The 21,834-nt window shown below is 41.3% G+C and overlaps 2 long non-coding RNA genes across 2 annotated transcripts in view; one reads left to right on the top strand and one right to left on the bottom strand.

Annotated features, from left to right (window-relative positions):
* Nucleotides 1-2,296: 2,296 nt before the first annotated feature.
* LOC147028700 (uncharacterized) overlaps nt 2,297-21,834 on the bottom strand; it is a 290,211-nt gene continuing 270,673 nt past the window's right edge. The window contains exon 3 of the long non-coding RNA XR_015056939.1: nt 2,297-3,474. This is a non-coding gene — a long non-coding RNA (uncharacterized LOC147028700). The remainder of the gene's footprint in view (nt 3,475-21,834) is intronic.
* On the top strand, nt 13,540-18,301 carry LOC147028703 (uncharacterized). The gene is made up of 5 exons (XR_015056938.1): nt 13,540-13,578; nt 15,418-15,606; nt 16,409-16,558; nt 17,880-18,027; nt 18,111-18,301. It is a non-coding gene; the product is annotated as an uncharacterized LOC147028703 (long non-coding RNA).

Raw genomic sequence — 21,834 nt, 5'->3', positions numbered from 1 at the left:
TGCATTTTGAATACGAACAAACTTTCCATTTTGCATTTTATTTTGATCTTCCTCTTTGTATGTTGTTGTATGTCATTCTCAGTTAGGAATCTAAAAAGGCTGTGATGAATATCCCATTAACAATGTCTCCCTGTTCGCTCCTTACACCTCCTAATTTTATTTTTCTCCAAAGAGGATGTGGACGGGCTTGGTGGGGATGGGACAGGTGGGCCCTTTCTCATTTTATATAAACCCAAACCGGCATCACCACAACTCACTGTTTTAAACCATTCACCACACCCCTTCCCCCACCCCACCAACTCTCCTGCCCTCTTCTCAGTCCACAAAGCTCTCCTGACCCCCCCCCCATCTTGTCTCACCATAACTGAACTCCCCACCCCATTCTCGGGGGGGGGGGGAGGAGAAGGGAGACGGGACAAATTTACCCGTGCAAAGATTGCTTTAACCTTAGCGTTTCCTAGGTAAAAAAGGAAATTCTAATACCCTCTGCCACCACCACCAGTTGGCATTGCACTGTTCACATTTACATAGAGAATTTATGCCCCCTACTCCCCTGCAGGAAGCCACGGGCACATAGCCTATGTTACCTCCCACACAAAGTTGCGTTTGTACCCTGAGTTTGGAGTTTGTAACTTCAAAGATGTGGCCATGCAGAGAGAGAGAGAGAGAGAGAGAGAGAGAGAGAGAGAGAGAGAGAGAGAGAGAGAGAGAGAGAGAGAGAGAGAGAGAGAGAGAGAGAGAGAGAGAGAGAGAGAGAGAGAGAGAGAGAGAGAGAGATTGATTGATTTTTGCATTTTATAGGTATAGATACATAGTTAAGTGAGGTTAAATTTCTGTTAATGTGACCTGTGAACACACCACCCAAATTTCCAGTTTTTCCCTCTTGAAAGTATCCTTCTGTATCCATCTTGTCCACCCCATGTGTCCTTCCTTGCCCCACATTCCTTCCCACACCCATTGTTTGTTCAATTCTCCCTCCATCTTGGAATCAATTCTGCTGTTGGAAATGCAGTGTGGGTATTGTAGGTACAGTATGGGTAAATCTTGGAATCTCCCCTTCCCCCTCTCTCTACTGTTCATTTTGTCCTGTTGCATCCTGATCCATTCAGTGTATGAACTCTTCCACAATCCTCAACTAGGTATACAGAAAAAAAAACATACTTCAGACGGCTCAAGGGTGTGATCCCTATTTCTGAGCTCTTCTGTCAGCCACATTCAAGGTATCGGTGAACATTAATTCTCAAGAGTTTGATGTTGGCAGTGATGAGGATTAATAAAGAACCACAACATTAAGGCACACAAAGATCAAATGGCAGACAGTCTTTGACAGATGTCTAGAGGGAGTAACAAAATATTAGAGATAGGTTTAGGGCTTTAGACCTGGAGGTGATGTGCAGACATCTGATCAGATGTGCATAAAGAGCAGGATTTGACAAGAGAGAGGAAGAAAAATTAAAATCAGGATTGAGAAATATTTCGAGAGTTGAAGTACTGAAGATATGTTAAATGCATTTCACTGAAGGTGCACACTTGCATACGTGGGCATTTGAAGAATGTAATCCTCGTGTTGGCATTTGAAGAATGCGTAATTTTGCTATCATTCTCACTTAAAGGCATATATTCTTGCAAAAGATACAAAATACCTGCTTGAGCCATGAATGATCTCTGGAAATTGTTCTTATTTTGAAGAAAGGTGTGGGAGCTCCGAAGGTTGTTGAAAAAAGTAAATTTGCTTAAAAGTGGGTGAAACCTGAGAATAATGTTGAAGTGAATGATGCCATCACAAAAACCAAGGCTCTTTGATTAATCAGCAGTGGTGAAGTGCTGGAGTCCACCGGAGTACCACTCTGATACCTTAATCCGCAACAGTTTGAAATAACACACCCACGTCCATGACTGTTTTGAGTTATTGTGCTTTGTGTTTTCATACTCAAACAATTGGGGTTTTCATGGCCAAACTTATCCTGAAGCTTGGATATGTCAATATGTTGATACTTTTTCTCGAGAGCGATATTATAACAATACAGTTTATCATCCCATATGAATTGCAGAAGACAGCGAGGTCCAGAAGCGAGACGAACTTTCCAACCATTTTATATCCAGATCTAGTGAATTATCTTATGTTTAAAAAAAGGGTTTACACCCTGGAAGACATGAAAGCATGGAAACCTTTGGATGCCGACAACTACTTCAAGTCTGGGTGGATCAGTAAGGTGGCTGTTTTTTCTGAAGAATGGCTATCACGTTGTATGAGCAAAGATAGGCCTTTATTATACATCAATGACATGCACTCATGTTGGCAGAGGATACAAGCATGACGTTTCTACAGTATGGTAACATCATGCCGACCAGCTCCCCCATATCCTTCAACACTCTTGGATGTTTATCTGGCCCCAATGCTTTATCTTTTGCAAACTGTTCAAGAAAGACAACAACTAAAGAATTCATGCAGGTAGACAGGACGCCAAGTTTAATGACCATCCGAGTGACGGCACACACATTGATGAATCACCCTGCCTGTGAAACACTGGGATGACAGTTTATAGCTGGGTCAGGATTCAAACTCAGGCAAGATAGCTTAGAGGCAGGTGAGCATACCTCGAGGTATGATGTCATGACCATCCATTACCATATGGTACTGAATCAAAATTTGAAAAACCTCTCTTTTTCTTAATGTACATAGTTTTGTTGAAAGACGGTGATTTAGAGACGAGGTTATTTGACTTTTTCTTGAAAGAGGATTCTCTGAATTTTGAGGTGTGTGTGTGTGTGTGTGTGTGTGTTTGTTTAGCTTTTTTGTTTTCCATGGTAAAATGTGCAAATTTTATTGATCACTCATTTTGAGGACTCAAATGGCATAGTGTCATTTTAAAACTTGATGTGATGGAAGATCTGGCGAAGATGTCATGACCGTTAGTTTTGCAGGGCGCTGGTACCTCAAAATCTGGCACTACACTACTGCTGATTGGGCGTAGTTTGAACTTGAGTGTTCGTATACACTTTGGGGTTTCCTTCCCTTTAGTGTATGTATGTTTTGTGGTGCCGAACCCAGCACGTTCTCGAACGACTGAAACCAAGCCTAAGGTTTGTGCTTCACGAGCATCAACAATCATACAGGTCGTCAGATACCAATCAAATGGATCTTTGTCAGTTGGGGTCTGTGGCTACTGAGTGACGTTGCAGTTACCACATCAACAGCGTAACGTTTTCAAAACTTGTATTTCAAATAAACAGCCTCAAAGTCAAATGAGGAAGTTCACCATTACATATAATGTCCAATTTCGATTCCCGCGTTGAGTTTTATCCACCCAGTGTCCCTGTCCTGCTCGCTCAACTCACGTGTGTTCACCTCATCTGCCAGGGCTGTCGAAAGATTGATTCCGGTCACGTCGTTCTCACTCGATGTCTTTGCAGCAGCTGTCGAGGCTGTCCAACGCTCAACTCACGTCGAGTTGTTCTCTCTCATATGATGGCCTGTTCAAGATGATTGAAGAGATCAAAGGAATTATTTCCTGATACACAATCTTAATAAGTTTTAATCAACCTGATTATAATTGCTCCATGCGTTAAAAACCACTCTTTACATTTACACCTCGTTCACGCATTAGAATTTCATCACGTCATCTCTCTCTCTCTCTCTCTCTCTCTCTCTCTCTCTCTCTCTCTCTCTCTCTCTCTCTCTCTCTCTCTCTCTCTCTCTCTCTCTCTCTCTCTCTCTCTCTCTCTCTCTCTCTCTCTCTCTCTCTCTCTCTCTCTCTCTCTCTCTCTCTCTCTCTCTCTCTGTCTGTCTGTCTGTCTGTCTGTCTTGTTACATCACGATCGATAAGCACGTCTCGTCACGTCACCCATCTCTCTCTACACTTCCTTCTTGCGGGTTTATGTAGTAACACAGAATGATCCCATGCCTTCCAGCAAATGTGATTCTCATCTATACTGGAAGTTTCATCTAAGACCAATCTATCACTTTCACGAATCTCACCAGGCAGTTTGCAGTACAATACTGCCATTGACAGTCAAAATTACCTCATTACATCAAGCAGTTTATATTACAATTTACCCATTAATGCGACAACAATGTGCAAGGAAACAAACTTATAACATGTAACCATAAATTTTAATCGTTCATTTACAGGCATTTATTAATGCTTATCTACAAATACCACAACCAAGGCTTACTGGCCATAACATCTAGCTTTTAACTGACAATTTAATGACAAGATAAAGTGCAAAGCGATACTCGAACAAGGGGTAACTGGATTATTCTCTCTGCTCCCTCTCCTTTCATTTGGCTTTACCTTTCATATACCAAGCTCATGAACATTCCAGAAAGTCCACCCCGATAGAAAACTACCTATAAAAATGAGACGGTTCTTTATCTCGAAGGAGCTACAAACTTCGCGATCGCATGAGATCTTGCCGTACCCAGATACGGCAAGAAAATCCACAAACATACACCATCTTTACACAAGCTAAAATCCAACTTCAAAATTAACACGTGTCACCTTTTTACTCCACTCTGCATTTACAATCTATTCGCCGTATTCAACAATCTTCGCCGTACAATCTTCAACAAATATTATCAAGTGTGATATATTAAACAATTTCTTCCAGATTGAAAAATAGGTATACAAGTGTAAACACTGTAGTGAACACTATTCACCACCTAACCATCACTTATAAATGCATCTCATTTACAATCCACATTGAAAACAAGGCCAATTGATATAAAATATACACACGACATCTAAACACAAGGTATCAATCTTCTTACTTAAAGAATGTTTGTTTCCCCCACATATAAGTTGTTGTATCCAGCACTCACAAACCAACAATAATTGCCAAGATACTTTTTGAATCAACCTTGAAAATTCCCTCCACCTTCAGTGAAAAGCTTCATTGCCTGAGAGGTCCCACGGGACACAGCCGTGCAGCCGTGCAGGTGATCTCATCCCAGGCCCCATGGATCCATTGCACCTTCTTTGTCTTTGCTCCAGGGCTTTGAGCATCAAGTCACGCAAGGGCATCATGAGGAGTTAAAATGCTTTGTTACAACCTTTGTGCTCGGATATTTATAGCAAAGTCAAAATCGAAACATTATATATGGCAGAGTAAATATACGGCGAACAAGGTAGCCTCGAGGTATGCATACCAACATCTGAGCTGTCTAACCAGGGTTTGAATCTCGCCCAGCTATAAACTGCCACGTTGTTATTTCACATGCAGGATGACACATCAATGTGTGCATGCCAGCTTGGTTAAAGGATGCTAACTATCCCATGGTGTCCTTTGTGAAGAGCAGGTGTGCTATCACCAGTACCCTGAACTAATTACACATTATTGAACCCTCAGTCGAGTATCCTGCATCAGTGGTGACCCGTCACTGGGTCTGCTCTTGCTTATTACTTAAATTAGCAGAGTGAATCGTTCACTGTTGGAAGCACCTTTCTTCTTTCGAAAATGTATAATCCCATCCGCCCCAATCTTATACCATATGTATCTACAGTGCCTTCAGGAAGTATTCATACCCCTTGACTTTTTCACAATTTCTTGTGTTGCAGCCTGAATTTAAAAAAATATTAAATGTAATTTTTGTTTTGCTACTGATCCACACTGCTGTGCAGCCATGCAGGTGATCTCACCTGCCACCTGCCCCATAATGTGAAAGTGGATTTTTTTTTCAGAAATTTTTACAAATTAATAAAAATGAAAAGCTGAAACGTCTTGCATCAATAAGTATTCAACCCTTTTGCTCTGATACTCAAAATTGAGCTCAGGTGTATCCAATTTCCTTTGATCATCCTTGAAATGTCTTCACAACTTGATTGGAATCCACCCGTGGCCAATTCAATTGAATGGAAATTATTTAGAAAGAAACACGCCTTTCCAGATAAGGTTCTACAGTTGACAGTGCACGGCAGAGCAGAAACTCTACCATGAAGTCCAAGAAACTGTCCGTGGAACTCCGAGATAGAATTGTGAGGAGGCATAGATCTTGGGAAGGATATAAAACAATTTCTAGAGTGTTGAAAGTTCCCAAGGGCACAATGAAGTCCATCATTAGGAAATAGAAAAAATATGGAACAGCCCAGACTACTCCTTGAGCTGACCAAACTGAGCAACCAGGCAAGGAGGACCTTGGTCAGGGAGGTGACCAAGAACTCAATGATCACTCTGACAGAACTAGAGTTCCTTGGCTGAGATGGGAAAACCTGCCAGAAGGACAACAATCTCTGCAGCACTTCACATATCTCAGCTTTATGGGAGAGTGGCCATACGGAAGCCACTCCTGACAAATAAAGCACAAGACAGCATATCTGGAGCTTGTAAAAAGCCATGTGAAAGACTAAGAACATGAGGAAAAAGAATCTGTGGTCTGATGATATGAAAATTGAATTATTTAGCCTGAATACAAAGCACTACATCTGGCTGAAACCGAGCTCAGCTCATCACCATCTAACATCTAACACCATCCCTACTGTGAAGCATGGTGATGGCAACACCATACTATTGAGATACTTTTTAGTGGCAGGGACTGAGACTTGTAAGGATGGAGGGAACAAAATGGAGCCAAATACAGACAAATCCTTGAGGAGAACCTCAAGTAAAAAGTGGAAAAGACCTTGGACTGCAGTGAAGATTTACGTTCCAACAGGACAGTGACCCAAAGCATAAAGCCAATGCAACACTGGAATGGCTTCAGAACAACAATATGAAAGTCCTTGAGTGGCCCAGCCAGAGTCCAGAGACTTGAATCCCATTGATTATTATCTGTGAAAAAAAAACTTGAAGAATGCTGTTCACTGTTCACCAACGCTTCCGATTGACAGAGCTTGAGCAAATATGCAAGGAAGAATGGGAGAAAAATCCTTAAATCCAGATGTGCAAAGCTGATACAGACATTGCCAAAAATACTCGATACTGTAATCGCTGCCAAAGGCCCTTCGACAAAGTATTGACTCAGGGGGCTGAATACTTATGCAAATTCGATATTTATGTGCTTCATTTTCAATAATGCCTGGTGTTGGCTTAATGGTGAAGGTGGTGGGTTTGGGATCCTAGGATCCTGAGTTCAAAATGCCCCTCAGTTGTTGAATTAATACCAGGTGGGGTATACTCTGCCTGTCATCCTTCTGAGGTCAGCAAAATGAGTGCCAGCACGCTTGTATCCCGTGTCAAAATGGCGACCCGTCCAGGATTGTGCCCAATAGCCAAGGAGACTGCTGAGGCAGCACCAACGCTCTGCACAGAGTATGGTCCCAATGGATGGATGGATGGATTTTTTTTTTAATAGATTTGTAAAAATTTCGAAAAACATGTTTTCACTTTGTCATTGTGGGGTATTTTGTGTGGATCAGTGACAATTTTTTTTAAAAAATTTAATCCATTTCAAATTCAGGCTGTAACAACAAAATGTGACAAAAGTGAAGGGCTGTGAATGCTTTCTGAAGGCACTGTATATATATATATATATATATATATATATATATATATATATATATATATATATATATATATATATATATATATATATATATATATATATATATATATATATATATATATACGTATAATATTTCCATCACCTAGATCTATGGCCAGTTGATGACAAAGCCTCAAATATATCTGTTTGTTTATCGTACAGTTTGTAATGCTCTGGAGGAAATACACTTTTCACTCCTGGTGATCTTTGCATGACTGGTGCAAGGTGCAAGAAAAAGAATAGACACCTATTCATCACACGTGCAGGCAGATGATTGACAACGTGTAACCAAGGAGAAAATAGCCAAGTTCTTTTGATTTAGCAAAGCTCCTCTGGTAATGAAAACCCAAAGCTAGCAATAATATTCTTCCTGTGAACTGCAAAATTGCATTCTCGCTTCTTCCCTTGTCTATTACGGTTTTGTTTGCGCTATTTCCATCATAACATGCAGGGTTTTTTAATAAATGTGAAAAATACACTTCGACTATAAACAGGCAAAGTGACATATTTAAGGGGTTTTTTCATCTAAACTGATAAACGTGTGTGTGTGTGTGTGTGTGTGTGTGTGTGTGTGTGTGTCCTCCATAACTCCAAAACCATGAAACCTATCAGCCTGAAACATTGCATGTATATGAAGAAAATTCCAAGGAAGTGCAAGAGTGAAAATTGGGTGTTTGGGTTAATTAAAACACCCCTTTTGAAGATAATTAACGACCTTATTTAATTATATCCTTCATCAGGCGCATCCTCAGTCAGCGTGCTCCATGGGGTCTTAAGGCCTAGGTCACTTCGCTGGGGTCTGAAGCTGTCATGTTTTTTTGGCCTGCTCAACCGTGCCTCAACTTGGAGCAGGCCGCAACGATTTCTTAACGATAGTTGGTTTTTTTTCACTTTCCTCAATCATATTATCGAATGCCTGTTCATCATAGCTACGAATCGCTGGGTACATTGCATTGCTTATAAACGCCCTGAGACATCAGCATTCGTTGCTTTATTTAATTTCCGCATATGTGATCACCGCGACAATCTCTTAACTAAGCAGAATTACAAAATTTAAGCTCCAGAATCAAACATAACATTTCGGACTCATAGAAAAGTGTGCATTTGTCCATTTTGGACATATTTGATATTTTGGGTGTCTCCACGAGGTGTATGTTTAATATACATTTTGGGTGTCCCCCCAGTCCTCTGGCTCTTCTGCCCTCCTTAGTGCAGACGGGACCCAGTTGCTGACAGAGAAAAAGCAGATTCTGGAGAGATGGGCTGAACACTTCAACCAGGTCCTCAATCACCCTGCTGATATCAATGACGAGGCCATCACTCGCCTACCTCAGATGGAGAACAACCAGGACCTGGACAACCTCCCGACAGAAGAAGAAGTCGCAAAGGTCATCAAGCAACTTTCCTGTGGCAAAGCACCAGGATCAGATGCAATTCCTGCTGAAGTGTACAAAGCAGGAGGCCCTGTCATGGTGCAGAAGCTGAGTGAACTCTTCCAGTCCATGTGGAATAAAAGGAAGGTCCCACAATAGCTGAAAGATGCCAGCATAGTCCACCTCTACAAGAGGAAAGGCAACCGCCAGTCTTGCGACAATCATCGAGGCATCTCCCTCCTGCCATAGCTGGGAAGATCTTAGCTCGCATCCTTCTCAACCGTCTCAATTAACACCTTGAGCAGGGTCTCCTTCCATAAAGCCAGTGCGGTTTCCATGCTGGACGTGGAACTGTCGACATAATATTTGCTGCACTCTAACTCCAGGAAAAATGCCAAGAGCAGCACAGCGACCTGTTGGTGACTTTTGTCGATCTCACAAAGGCCTTCGACACTGTCAGCAGAGATGGCTTGTGGAAGATAATGCAGAAGTTTGGCTGTCCAAGCAAGTTCATCATGATTGTCCATCAGTTCCATGACGGCATGATTATGAAAGTGCGAGATGATGGAGATGAGTCGGAAGCCTTTCCAGTGACAAACGACATGAAGCAAGGTCGTGTTCTTGCCCCTACACTCTTCAGTATGGTCTTCTCTGCCATGCTGACTGATGCCTTCCATGACTGCCAGGATGGAATATAATACACATCAGGTACAGGACTGACAGTAGGCTGTTCAACCTCAGGTGCTTGCAAGCTGTTACAAAGGTGAAGGGGACCATCATCAGAGATCTCTTGTTTGCTGATGACTGCACCCTCAACGCCTGCACAGAGCAGAGTATGCAGGATGAAATGGACTGTTTCTCACAGGTCTGTGACAACTTTTGTCTCTCCATTAGCACCAAAAAGACTGAAGTTGTGTACCAGCCCTACCAGGAACTACACATTACGGTGAAGGGGCAGAATCTACAGGCTGTCGACAGCTTTACCTATCTGGGCAGTGCACTCTCGCGAGTGGTGAACATTGATGCTGAGGTCAATAACAGGATTGCCAAGGCCAGCGTTGCCTTTGGTTGACTCCGTGAGAATGTTTGGGAGTGGAGAGGACTCAGCCTTACCACCAAGCTGAAGGTCTATCGTGCAGTGGTACTCACCACTCTTCTCTATGCCAGTGAGACATGGACTGTCTATAGCAGACACGCCAAACAGCTCAACCACTTTCACCTGAGCTGCTTACGCAGACTCCTTTTCATCAGGTGGCAGGACAAAATTCCCGACACAGAGGTCTTGGAACGGGCCGGAGTCCCCAGCGTCCACATCCTTCGATGGAAAGCCCAAGCCAGATGGGGCAGGTCATGTCGTTAGAATGCCCGACAGTCGACTGCCAAAACAGCTTCTGTATGGAGAACTGTGTCAGGGTATGCGCTCAGTAGGGGGACAGAAGAAACGGTTTAAGGACTGCCTCAGTGTCCCTCTACGACATGGACATCAACCTCAGCACTTGGGAATCTCTTGTTCTGGACCATCCAACCTGGCGTGGCAAGCTCACCACAGGAGCCTGTGCAGCAGAGAACAGACGCACTGCAGAGGCCCAAAAGAAACGCACCGTGCACAAGGCCCAAGCTACCTCCACTTCCACTGCAGCACCCATCCATTTATGTCCTACGTGTGGGTGTGCCCTCCGGGCCCGGATTGGCCTCACCAGTCACTTCCGGACCCACAGTCACCAATCTTCCAACTAAAAGTGAAGTCATGGTCATCTTCGAACCCGAAAGGCAAGCAACATGTGTAATATGACAGTTCGGTGATTGCAAATCATGTGCCAAGTGAGCTGTTTCTTATCAACCATTTCATAGCAATGCTTGATTGAGTGCTTCAGCCACTTGCCAAGCACTTTCCAAGCTGCTTGGTTGTTTGTTTGGTAAAAGTACCCATGCTTTCAATGGAACATCGATAAGACGTACGATTCCGCCTGGGATGGGCCCTACAATGGGTGCCGCACAGTGGTTGCCTTGGGAGGTGTCTCATACGCTGAAAATGTGCAATTTTATGTTTTACAGGACATCGTTTTGCTTTACCTTTTTGTGTGATCTCCTTTTAATATAATCCACCACTCCCTTCAACATCAATACAGATATAAAAACAATAAGGTCCTTCCGACCACGTGTTTGCCATGACCTAGCTGTGAAGGCATAGAGCATAGATCGACATTTTGTGTTCTGTGGCTTGATATATGTATAAATTGAATTTCGCTATATTGAAGAGTGAGAATGGAGCAAATACCACCCGTTGCTTCGCTGACAAGAACACTCAGACCGGTCTTGCTTGAGACCATTCTCTACCGTTCATGCTATAGATATGACCCAGAGACAAACACCCCCCGGACATGTCCAGAGATAAACACAGTCCAGAGACAAACACGACCCAGACGTGTCCAGAGCCAAGCTGTCCGGAGACAAACACTGCTTGTGAACGTCCAGAGACAAACTCCTGTCTGGACATAAACATCGCCTGGACACATCCAGAAACAAACTCCCATCCTGACACGTTCAGAGATTAATACCATCTGGACACATCCAGAGACAAACCCCATCTGGACACATCTGGAGACAAAGTCCTATTCGGACACATCAGAGACAAATCCTGCCCAGACATAACCACCATCCAGACACATATGGAGATAACCACCGTCCAGACATAACAACCGCCCGGATATGTCCAGAGACAGAGAGGGAGAGAGAGAGAGATGGGTGGGGGTAGGGGAGTTATCAGAGAGAATGTTATGCTTTGTGAACAGCACACACTACACACACACACATACACACACTACACACACACACACACACACACACACACACACACACACACACACACACACACACACACACACACGCTTGACCAACTTCAACAATTTTTCGGGAATCGGCAGGTTGGAGTCAGTGTCATTACCAATGATAGTACATCGTGGAAACAACACAGAAACCTTGAGTAGCTTTCACAGAAAAGCAACGTTACATTTGCATAGACATTTCAGGGAGATACTCATAAACATTAATCTTTATAAACTGCTTCGTGGAACGGGTGGAAAAAAAAAATTGCTCGGTAATTTCAAAAACACATTAATACGGCAAACGGCTCAGAAAACAGGCGTTATCAAATATACTTTGCTTTGAAACTTACAAGAGGAACTTATAACCTTTGTAAAGCAAATCCAAAAACCAAATGCTTTAGGAACAGGTGTGAGGAAAAAGGGAAACCTGAAAGAACCTCCATAAGATACGGAACAAAACTTTGCCACCACGGCACCCGAAACAGACATGGCATGTCCACACACCCAAAGAGAGTCCGGACATATCCAAACCTACCCATATGTAACACCACCATGTGTGCTGTATACATACCTCTACCTTGTCGTAACTGTCGAAAGTACATCCCGATCGGGATACGAATTGTACCACGATCAACTGACACGAAAAGCACTGTACAGCTCTGTAAGTGGCTTAAGCACTCAAGCAAGCACTGCAACAGAGGGATTGGCAAGCGATTACCAATTGCCATCGATATAACTATGCGTCCAGAAACGATATAACTATGCACCCGGAAACGCCCATGCAATTTCCGAATTCGGCAAATCGACACTTTTTTGGGGAGCCGGAACTGCTGATACTTTCAAATCTGGAGCTTACATTTTGTAATTATGCTTAGTGTAAGAGATTGTCTTGGTTATTCATATGCGCCAATGAAATAAAGCCACAAATGCTGGAGTCCTCAGGCATTTATAAGCACTACAATATACCCAGCGATTCGTAGATGATGAACAGGCATTCGATAATTATCGAATTATATTATAATATGAGTTAGGGAAGTAAAAAAAAAACTTTATCATTAAGAAATCATTGCAGCCTGTTTAAAGTCAAAGCATGGTTGAACAGGCCAAACAACATGGTGGCTTCAGACCCTAGCGGGGTTACCCAGGAAACACCGTCAGACACCAGACAGCGAGGTGTTTGAGGATCGTGAAGGATTTCATAAAAGAAGGCCATTAATTATCTGCAAAAAAGGGTGTCAATCTATGCGCTCTCCTCCCACACCTCTGTCACTCTTTCGGTGTGTGTGTGTGTGTGTGTTTGTGTGTTTGTGTGTGTGTGTGTGTGTGTGTGCGTGTGTGTGTGCGTGTGTGTGCGTGTGTGTGCGTGTTGTGTCTCTCTCTCTCTCTCTCTCTCTCTCTCTCTCTCTCTCTCTCTCTCTCTCTCTCTCTCTCTCTCTCTCTCTCTCTCTCTCTCTCTCTCTCTCTCTCTCTCTCTCTCTCTCTCTCTCTCTCTCTCTCTCTCTCTCTCTCTCTCTCTCTCTCTCTCTCTCTCTCTCTCTCTCTCTCTCTCTCTCTCTCTCTCTCTCTCTCTCTCTCTTTCTCATCCCCCCTCCCTCTTTCTCATCCCCTCTCCCTCTTTCTCACCCCCCCTCTTTATTGTCCCCATCAGCGAAGTGACGGGTTGTATTTGTTATACAATAAATAAATTGACACCTCCCATGCTCCACGAGGCGAAACTACTGCATAAAAACAATAAAGAAAGACTCACCCACCTCTCTCACCTGTGAATGGAGAGAATAGCCAATCAGCTCTCACCTAATCAACTAAACCCAGGTGGCTAGGATTATATAAATCAATTGACACCTCCCATGCTCCTCTAGCCAAAACTCCTACGTAATGCAACCAAGAAGGCCTTCACAAGGTAAGCGCTTTGCTGCATTAAACCCTTCGCAGAGTTCCTCCATAGCAACAAAGACATTTTCTTTATTGTTCTCAATTTGAATGTTTTTGACATTTGCACGTGGTGCATGCTTGGGAGCCTCATTGGTATGCATTTCCGTCTACGCTATCACTGATGATTCGCCAATTTAGTTAGTTAGTTTAATTTAATTTAGTCCGTTAGTCTAGCCTCCAGCTGAGGGTTTGTGGAGCATTGGGATTATATATATATATATATATATATATATATATATATATATATATATATATATATATATATATATATATATATATATATATATATATGTGCATGGCCACAAAGTGGGTATGCTATGGTATGTTTGTAGGAAATTCCACATAAAACTATTATGAGGTACTTGGACAAACCATCAATGGTCAGAAATGAATGTGGACATCTTGGCGAACCTGTAGAAACTGGCAATATCATACTCTCCATTTCCCTGTTATTAATTAAAGATGAATTAAAGCAACAGAATATGAGTATTGTAACCTTAGAAATGTTAGTTTGATTGGTAAAAAGTTATTTTACCATACGTTTCTTATGTGACTTATTTTGAGTGTGGTGACTCAGAATGTGAACTTTTGTGTCTCTTTTATGTTTTGATGATGTTCTGTCTCCCTATTCGGGTTTTCTGGAATCTACCCTATGTGATGAAATAATGGATTCGTACATAATGATGTACTAAAGAAGATAATAAATATATGTATATATATATATATATATATATATATATATATATATATATGTATATACTTGTATTTATATTTATATGTATATATTGATATATGTGTGTATATGTATATGTATATGTATATATATATATATATATATATATATATGTATATGTATATGTGTATAGATATATATATGTATAGATATATATATATATATATATGTATATATATATATATATATATATATATATATATATATATATATATATGTATAGATATATATATATATATGTATGTGTATATCTTCTTCTTCTTCTTCTTTCGGCTGCTCCCGTTAGGGGGTCACCACAGCGGATCATCCGTATGGTCCGCATAGTGATTTGGCCCATGTTTTACGCCGGATGCCCTTCCTGACGCAACCCTGGTCGCCTCTTATGACACAGGGATATGGTACACATATTTTTACCGGGGTATACACCGGCTCAGTACACTGGTACTCATTTCGCCGACCTCAGAAGGATGACAGGCTGAGTCAACCCCCTGGTGTATTAATTCAGTGGCCCAACGGGGCTTGAACTCAGGACCTTTTGGATCCCAAGCCGCTGCCCTCACCACTGCGCCAACACCAGGCATATATATATATATATATATATATATATATATATATATATATATATATATATATATATATATATATATATATATATATATATATATATATATATATATATATATATATATATATATATATATATATATATATATATATATATATATATATATATATATATATATATATATATATATATATATATATATATATATATATATATATTTATATTAATATGTGTGTGTATATATATATATATATATTAATATTAATATATATATATATATATATATATTAATATTAATATATATATATATTAATATTAATATATATATTAATATGTATATATATATATATATATATATTCATGTTTATATATTTATATTCGATGACTTCATAAGCCTTTATATTAGCAAATCATGAGTAATTTAATATATAGTCACATGCATCGGGGGGGGGGGGCGGCGGGGGGATATGACCACCAAGCAAGTTCACACAGATGACCATGCCCAGCAGAAAAAATCCTCAAGTGGTGACTACAGATTTTGAGAAGGCTCCTGAAGCAAGTGCCACGCAGACAAGCATTTCGGAGGCTCGCAAAGAAGATTGATGGAATAGCTTCTGTGGCTAATGCACCAAGAAGTGATAGACCCAGAACTGCAAGAACAGAGGAGAAGAACCAGCTTGTTGACGCGTTGCTCAAAAGTACGCTGACACCTTGTCTGACATGTTTTCATCCATTTTCAAATAAATGTCATGACATTTAGACAAATGCATTGCCATTTTATTGGATATCAACAAGGGTTGCCAAGTTTTTATCTCATTACACTGATGTACAATTGTTGTTTTTATGCAAAATTAACATTGACCAGACTCTGTGACATAATGGTTAGAGTGTCTGCTCTGAGCCTGGGACTCTGGTTCTAACTCTGGCCGAGTCATAACAAATACTTTAAAAATAGTATGTGCTGCTTCCTTGCTTGATGCTCAGCATTTAAAAGGATAAAGTACAGACAAACAACCATAAGTTGGCAATACTAGTGCAGTCTTTTATCGGTCAAATGGCCTTCTGCATTGAAGCTTCTTGTAAGGGAACATATATTGTTTGTAAATTAGGTAAACCGACTTTTGGGCCACCCAGTATAAATGATTTGTTTGTACATTGATCATTTTTTACAGGGTTTTGCCTCAGCACATGGAGGAGCTTCCAGATAAATTGCATGCAGAACAAGACATCAGGAGTCACCAACATGCCTCAGGAGACATTAATTACAAGGCCTTTCATAGAAAATAGACAATTTACATCTTGCGTATGGGATTTGAACCTCGATTCCAAACATCGTAAACTATCAGCACAGATGGAAAGGATAAATGGACCAAAAGTATTGTTACAAGCCTAGGGAAATCATTTCATTTATTTGGTTCTATAGACAATAATGTTTCTGGTTAAGGAAATTGTAGTTTGCTGGGTCATTTTGCCTTTGATAAATCAACATTTTTCCTTCAGGTTATTATGGGTCTGAGCTCATCATTGCTCCTTGCTGAGAAATAAATTGTGCCTTTTCGGTTCCAAAGAGATTATGTTCAGTTCATCATCTGTTCAGAAGCCACTTAGTTGGAACTTCAACATCCTTCTACTTCAGAATGCAAGCATTGGGTAAGCAAATTTCCTCCACCCATGTGGTTGTTATCATTCCCTGACATAAATCACAACATAAAAGTGAATAGTATGACCTTATTTGAACATGGCGAGCTTGGTTATTTATTTAATGGATGTCTGCAATCAGAAAGACGATGCTGTGTGTCATGACCAACAGAGTAATGGCTACTGACTCTTCGACAATTAAAGACATCTTCACAACGTTTTGGGGCCACAAGAGAAATTGGAGAATTCATCGAACACCAAATACCCCATACAGTCTTGACAACAAAATGGACATGGGAAGGGTCTTTTAAACTCTTGCTTCTTGCATTTCCAAACACGATCTACATTTATAACGAGCCACCATTTTTTCTGAGTCTCGATGTTCCCGAATGCTAATTGAGCGAGCAGAAAATTTGATTGGTCGAGATGATGTAAAAATGACATATTTTGTCTAAGTGCAGGTATTCCCCGCTGAATGAAGGGGTTACGTATCTTTAAACTCCTTCGTATAGTGAACCTTCATTATGCTGGAGCTGGGTTTCCATTATTCCTTAAGTTTATTGCTTGAAATGATATTGTTTGATGGGAACTCAACACCTCTCATCTCAGGATATGTCTTGTATTTCCTGTATTTTCATGAATCCAATTTGCATCATGGAACACAATTATGGTTAACCATTTTGAAATTGCCACTCATTTAAATGCTGAAAATTATATTTAAAGGACTATTTGAATTACAGATTTCACCCCAGCAACGGCAGATGAGCCAAAAACGCACACAGCACATACACAAATGGCCTCGTTAACATTCATACGTCATTTTGAAAATCCCATATTCCCTGGGGGCACAAGGAGACGATAAGAGAGCCTTGGGCATTGAACATCTTGTGATCGCTTGCATCTGAGCCCAATACAGGTGCTCTTGATCCAGGCACTTTTGGGCATTTTTTGCTGCAGCTTTGACTCTCAGCTCAGGCAAGATCAGAAAGACATTGAATGAGATAAAAGAAAGAGCTTTTTTGTTACCATGTACATACTCTTCCTTACAAAGTGTTAAAACTTCGGTAAATAGTATTTGTAAGTATTCAGACATGGTTTGCAAATCAGGTTATCGAATGCACTCTTTCCAATGCCCTTTGTAAATTAAGTTGTGCATAATATTATAAATGAATAGCAGGGATATATGGGGCTGACATGATATCCGAGAGCCTGAGAGTATGTGCACAATTTTAATCTTGACCCAGCTATAAACTCTCACATTATCAGTCACCAACCTAAAACCATCTTAGCTTTACTTATAGCTGCCTTGCGCTGTGTTGTCTGTTTCCTCCAGTATCTACTACCACATCAAAATATTTTTCTTATGTCACACGCTCGAAGCCAGCGCATTGTGTGATGCAACACCCTGCCAGTGAAGAACCAAATCTGACAGATTATTGTCGGCCCTGGAATGGAACCATCTCTGCGATAAAGCAAGAAAGGTGTGTGGTGTGTGTCGTGTGTGTTGCTAAATAACTCCTTTAATATATGGATGATTTCAACAAAACTTGTGCTGTGTATTCAGCACACGGAGATGCCCAGCGGTGCGGGAGGGCAGGGATCAGCATCAGCATCACCATCTCCAAGGGAGTTTACATGTCGAAGGTTCAAACTGTCCCAAAGTCACCGTGGTGAAATGCATAGCTGGAGAGACAATCTCTGATTGGTATAAATCTTTATGTACGAAATGCTTGAATTTAGTGTTGAAAGATGAAATCGTCATAACTCTCTCAAAGGACAAAACCATAGCTAAGGTATGGGGTTTTAAAGGGATGATAAATGGGTGAGTCCAAACCGATTTATTGAACATTGTGTAAGAATATTTACACAACGAAATATAATTGAATAAATATATCCCTCATCCCCTGTATCTCTTGCTACTTCAGCTCTATTTCCTCCACAGTGTAGAGGTACATATGGTGGACAGTATAAATTATGGTTGGCTCAACTTGTGGAGAGAACCCACGCTAAGTTTTGTAAGTTCAAATCTGACAAAATGCAGCAGTATGAAGAATTTTAATTTGAAGTGTCAAGAGACAGCACTTTTTTTGATGTACCATACTCTTTACAGAGTATTGGTGCTGCCAAAGTGGTTTATACTAGGTGGTTTGTCATTGCCTTCCCAGCATTATTTATCTGTGCTCTATCCTTTTCGGCAATGACTCAGACAGGGTTTGAACCACCGACCTTCCAGACTCAGAGCGCACGCTCTAACCATTATGCCACCGAGGCTAGAGAGACTGGGCTAGTCCCGGGAAAATTGCCACGTTCCCATGAGATAGTCAATCAATCTCACTTGGTTCAATCTTGACCTCCAGGAAGGGGATAATCTGCTTATCTCACCTGCTCTGGTCTCCGTATGATTCCAGAAACCCACTTTAAAGTGACTCTGTCATCAGGGCAACTTCAGATCGTTACAGGAATGTTCGATAGGAAAAGGCAATGCCTTGCACCCACGTTGTCACAAAAATGATATTCAACAGTGAGAAAAGGTTATCACGAAAAAAAAAAAATGGCCCTCAAGTAATTACCTTAAATCAGGTATGCCCCATGTGAATTAAGTTGTGCATAATATTATTAATGAATCATAGGGAAATATCAGGACTCTCGATGTTCCATGATTAGTTGAAAGCCTAGTGTTGGCTTCGTGGTAAGGGTGGTGGGCTTTGGATCTTCGGTTCCTTAGTTCGAGCCCCTCTTCAGCCATTGAAATAACACCAGGTGGTTTGACTCGGCCTGTCATCCTTGCACGCCAGCAAAATGAGTACTAGTGTACTGGAAATAGGGGCATTGCATCAGCAGTGTCCTCATAGTTGGTAGCAGTGGTGATGTACTGTAGTTCATAGCCAGCGAAAGCATGATATCATGCCACCACAATAAGTGTGGATTAAAAAAAAACAAAATTCCTTAAAAATGGTGAATCTGAAATGATATATTCACTCTCCTTTCTTTTGTGTATCACATATGTGAAAATACAATGATGCATTTTGTAAGTATATAATAGCATAATCACTCAAATGAAGTTCACCATAACTGGTGCATTTATTTCATGACCATAGTTTGTGTTAATTGCTCAGCACACGATTATCTATCTACATGCTTTTAAATCCTCTCCGCACACATATACAGCATGATATGTGGATCGTATGAGTAATTAACAGGTAAGAATTCATTTTTAAAAGAAGGATGAATTATGCGAGGAACGTAATCACATGCGTGTACGTCTCAGATATTTAGAGCAATGTGTAATATTGCTGATTATGGTTCAAGAAGAGGAAAAATATTTCAGGTTATCACGAAGGAAGGGATGCAATGTTCAGTGGTGGAGAAAGGGGGATGCAATGGGATTGTAATGTAATTTTAATTCAGAAGAAACAAAATTCCCAGGTGTTTAAAATTGAGGTTTTTATCTTGAATGGAACTCAAATTTAAACCCACTCCGTGGGAGTGTACCTCCTGTGCAGCTTCCCTTCGCAGGGCAGCTCACCGGATGGTAGGATTGGAGCAAAGCCTTCGGGACCCCCAATCATTGATGATAGGAGGGAAACCACGGGGTAACCTTCCCGGGCCAGATTGTGGTAGTGTGTGTCGTGGTGGTGCTGAGGTGTCGTCCACCAGACAGCAGTCTCCTTGGGTTAACCTGAGATGGTCCCTTCGGGTGGGTGCCTGAAATGTCCTATCCCTAAGAGAGGATGATCACCTCTCTCTTATCTGAGCTCAAGTGTTTGGACATCGGTATTGCAGCGCTCTCTGAGGTTCGGAGAACAGATTGCGGCGAGATCATGGCGGGTGGTTACACCTACTATTGATCTGGTCACTCTGATGGTTGCCATGCCCAAGGAGTTGATGTTGCTGTGTCCAATAAGCTGACACCAATGATAATTGAGGTAACACCGGTCAACAAGCATATAATGAGACTAAGGATTCGTCACTCCTTGGATGTCATTTCCCTGGTCTCTATTTATGCTCCGACTGAGGCGAGTGATCTCACCGTGAAGGACGCATTCTATTCCACACTCGAGTCTGTGGTTGATAAATGCCCCAGGCGAGATACTCTTCTAGTTTTGGGGGATTTCAATGCATCGACTGGAACTGATAGGGATGGTTATGAGATGTGTGTTTGGCCCCATGGGTCTGGAACTGTGAACCAGAATAGCAATACATTCCATGACTATGGAAGAAGTCATGGACTTAGGGTGGCTGGTTCATGGTATCAGCGCCCACAGGTTCATCGCTGGACTTGGTATTCCAATGCTGGCAGTGTGGCAAACGAGATTGACCATGTGCTCGTTGATGAACGATTAAGGATGATACATAACTGCAGGGTCTACCGGAGTGCTCACTTCCTCAATACCGATCACCAGCTTGTTATCGCAACTCTTAAGTTGCACCTTAAATCCAGGAGAATGGTACCATCCCAGCCTCGGCTGGATGTTGGCAAGCTCAAGGATGAGAGGATAGCTCAGTGGAGATTTGGGTGGTCTGGGTGCTTTCGGGGATCCTGAAGAGTTGTGGAGTGCATACAAGTCCAAGGTGCTGGATGTTGCCGGTCGATGTCTTGAAACACTTTGGAGGATGAAGAAGAATTTTGTCTCGAGGCACAGTGGATACAATTGATCAGAGTCACAGGGCCAGGCGGAATGGCACCGCTGAACTGTTCAGGGAGCTGATGCGTAAAACTGTGCGTGCAATAAGGGTGGACAAGGAGGCCTATATGGGAGGAATCTATGAGGGGGTGGAGCATCACCTGTGATCAAGTGAGTAGGGTAAGAATACTGATTCTGGCTCACTTTTCCCCATGTAAATGAATGGGGGATTTTCAGCGATTTATATTTTTTTTCCCTAAAAATAAATCCCCTTTTTATCCCAAGGTATATTTATTTGTCTCCCCTTTTAACTTGGAGGTTGAACCTCATTGAATTGAACACCTGGGGGTTGAACAGCTCACTCATTGAACCTATAAAGATTTGTTCATTCTCAAATTCCTTCAATAGTTTAATTTTCTTTGCACAATAATCCCCATCTAAAATATTGACAAACAAAACATTTGAATCTTTATATTTTTTAAGATACCCCATTTGTGCCATTACGAAATGATAAACTTCTCTTAATGCTCTCATCTGACCACCTCCTGAGCCACATATCATTTTGAGATTATAGTAAATTGTTTTTTCATTGTTCAATTGATAACCATCAAAGTTTTCAGTCCATTCAAGGATATTCATTTTTTTCTTTACATCCTCTAACTT

This window comes from Eptatretus burgeri, chromosome 4 (assembly GCF_056783735.1).
Source record: "Eptatretus burgeri isolate ZD-2024b chromosome 4, Ebu_testis_v1, whole genome shotgun sequence".
Classification (NCBI taxonomy): Eukaryota; Metazoa; Chordata; class Myxini; order Myxiniformes; family Myxinidae; genus Eptatretus; species Eptatretus burgeri.
This window is presented reverse-complemented; position numbering and strand designations above follow the sequence as displayed.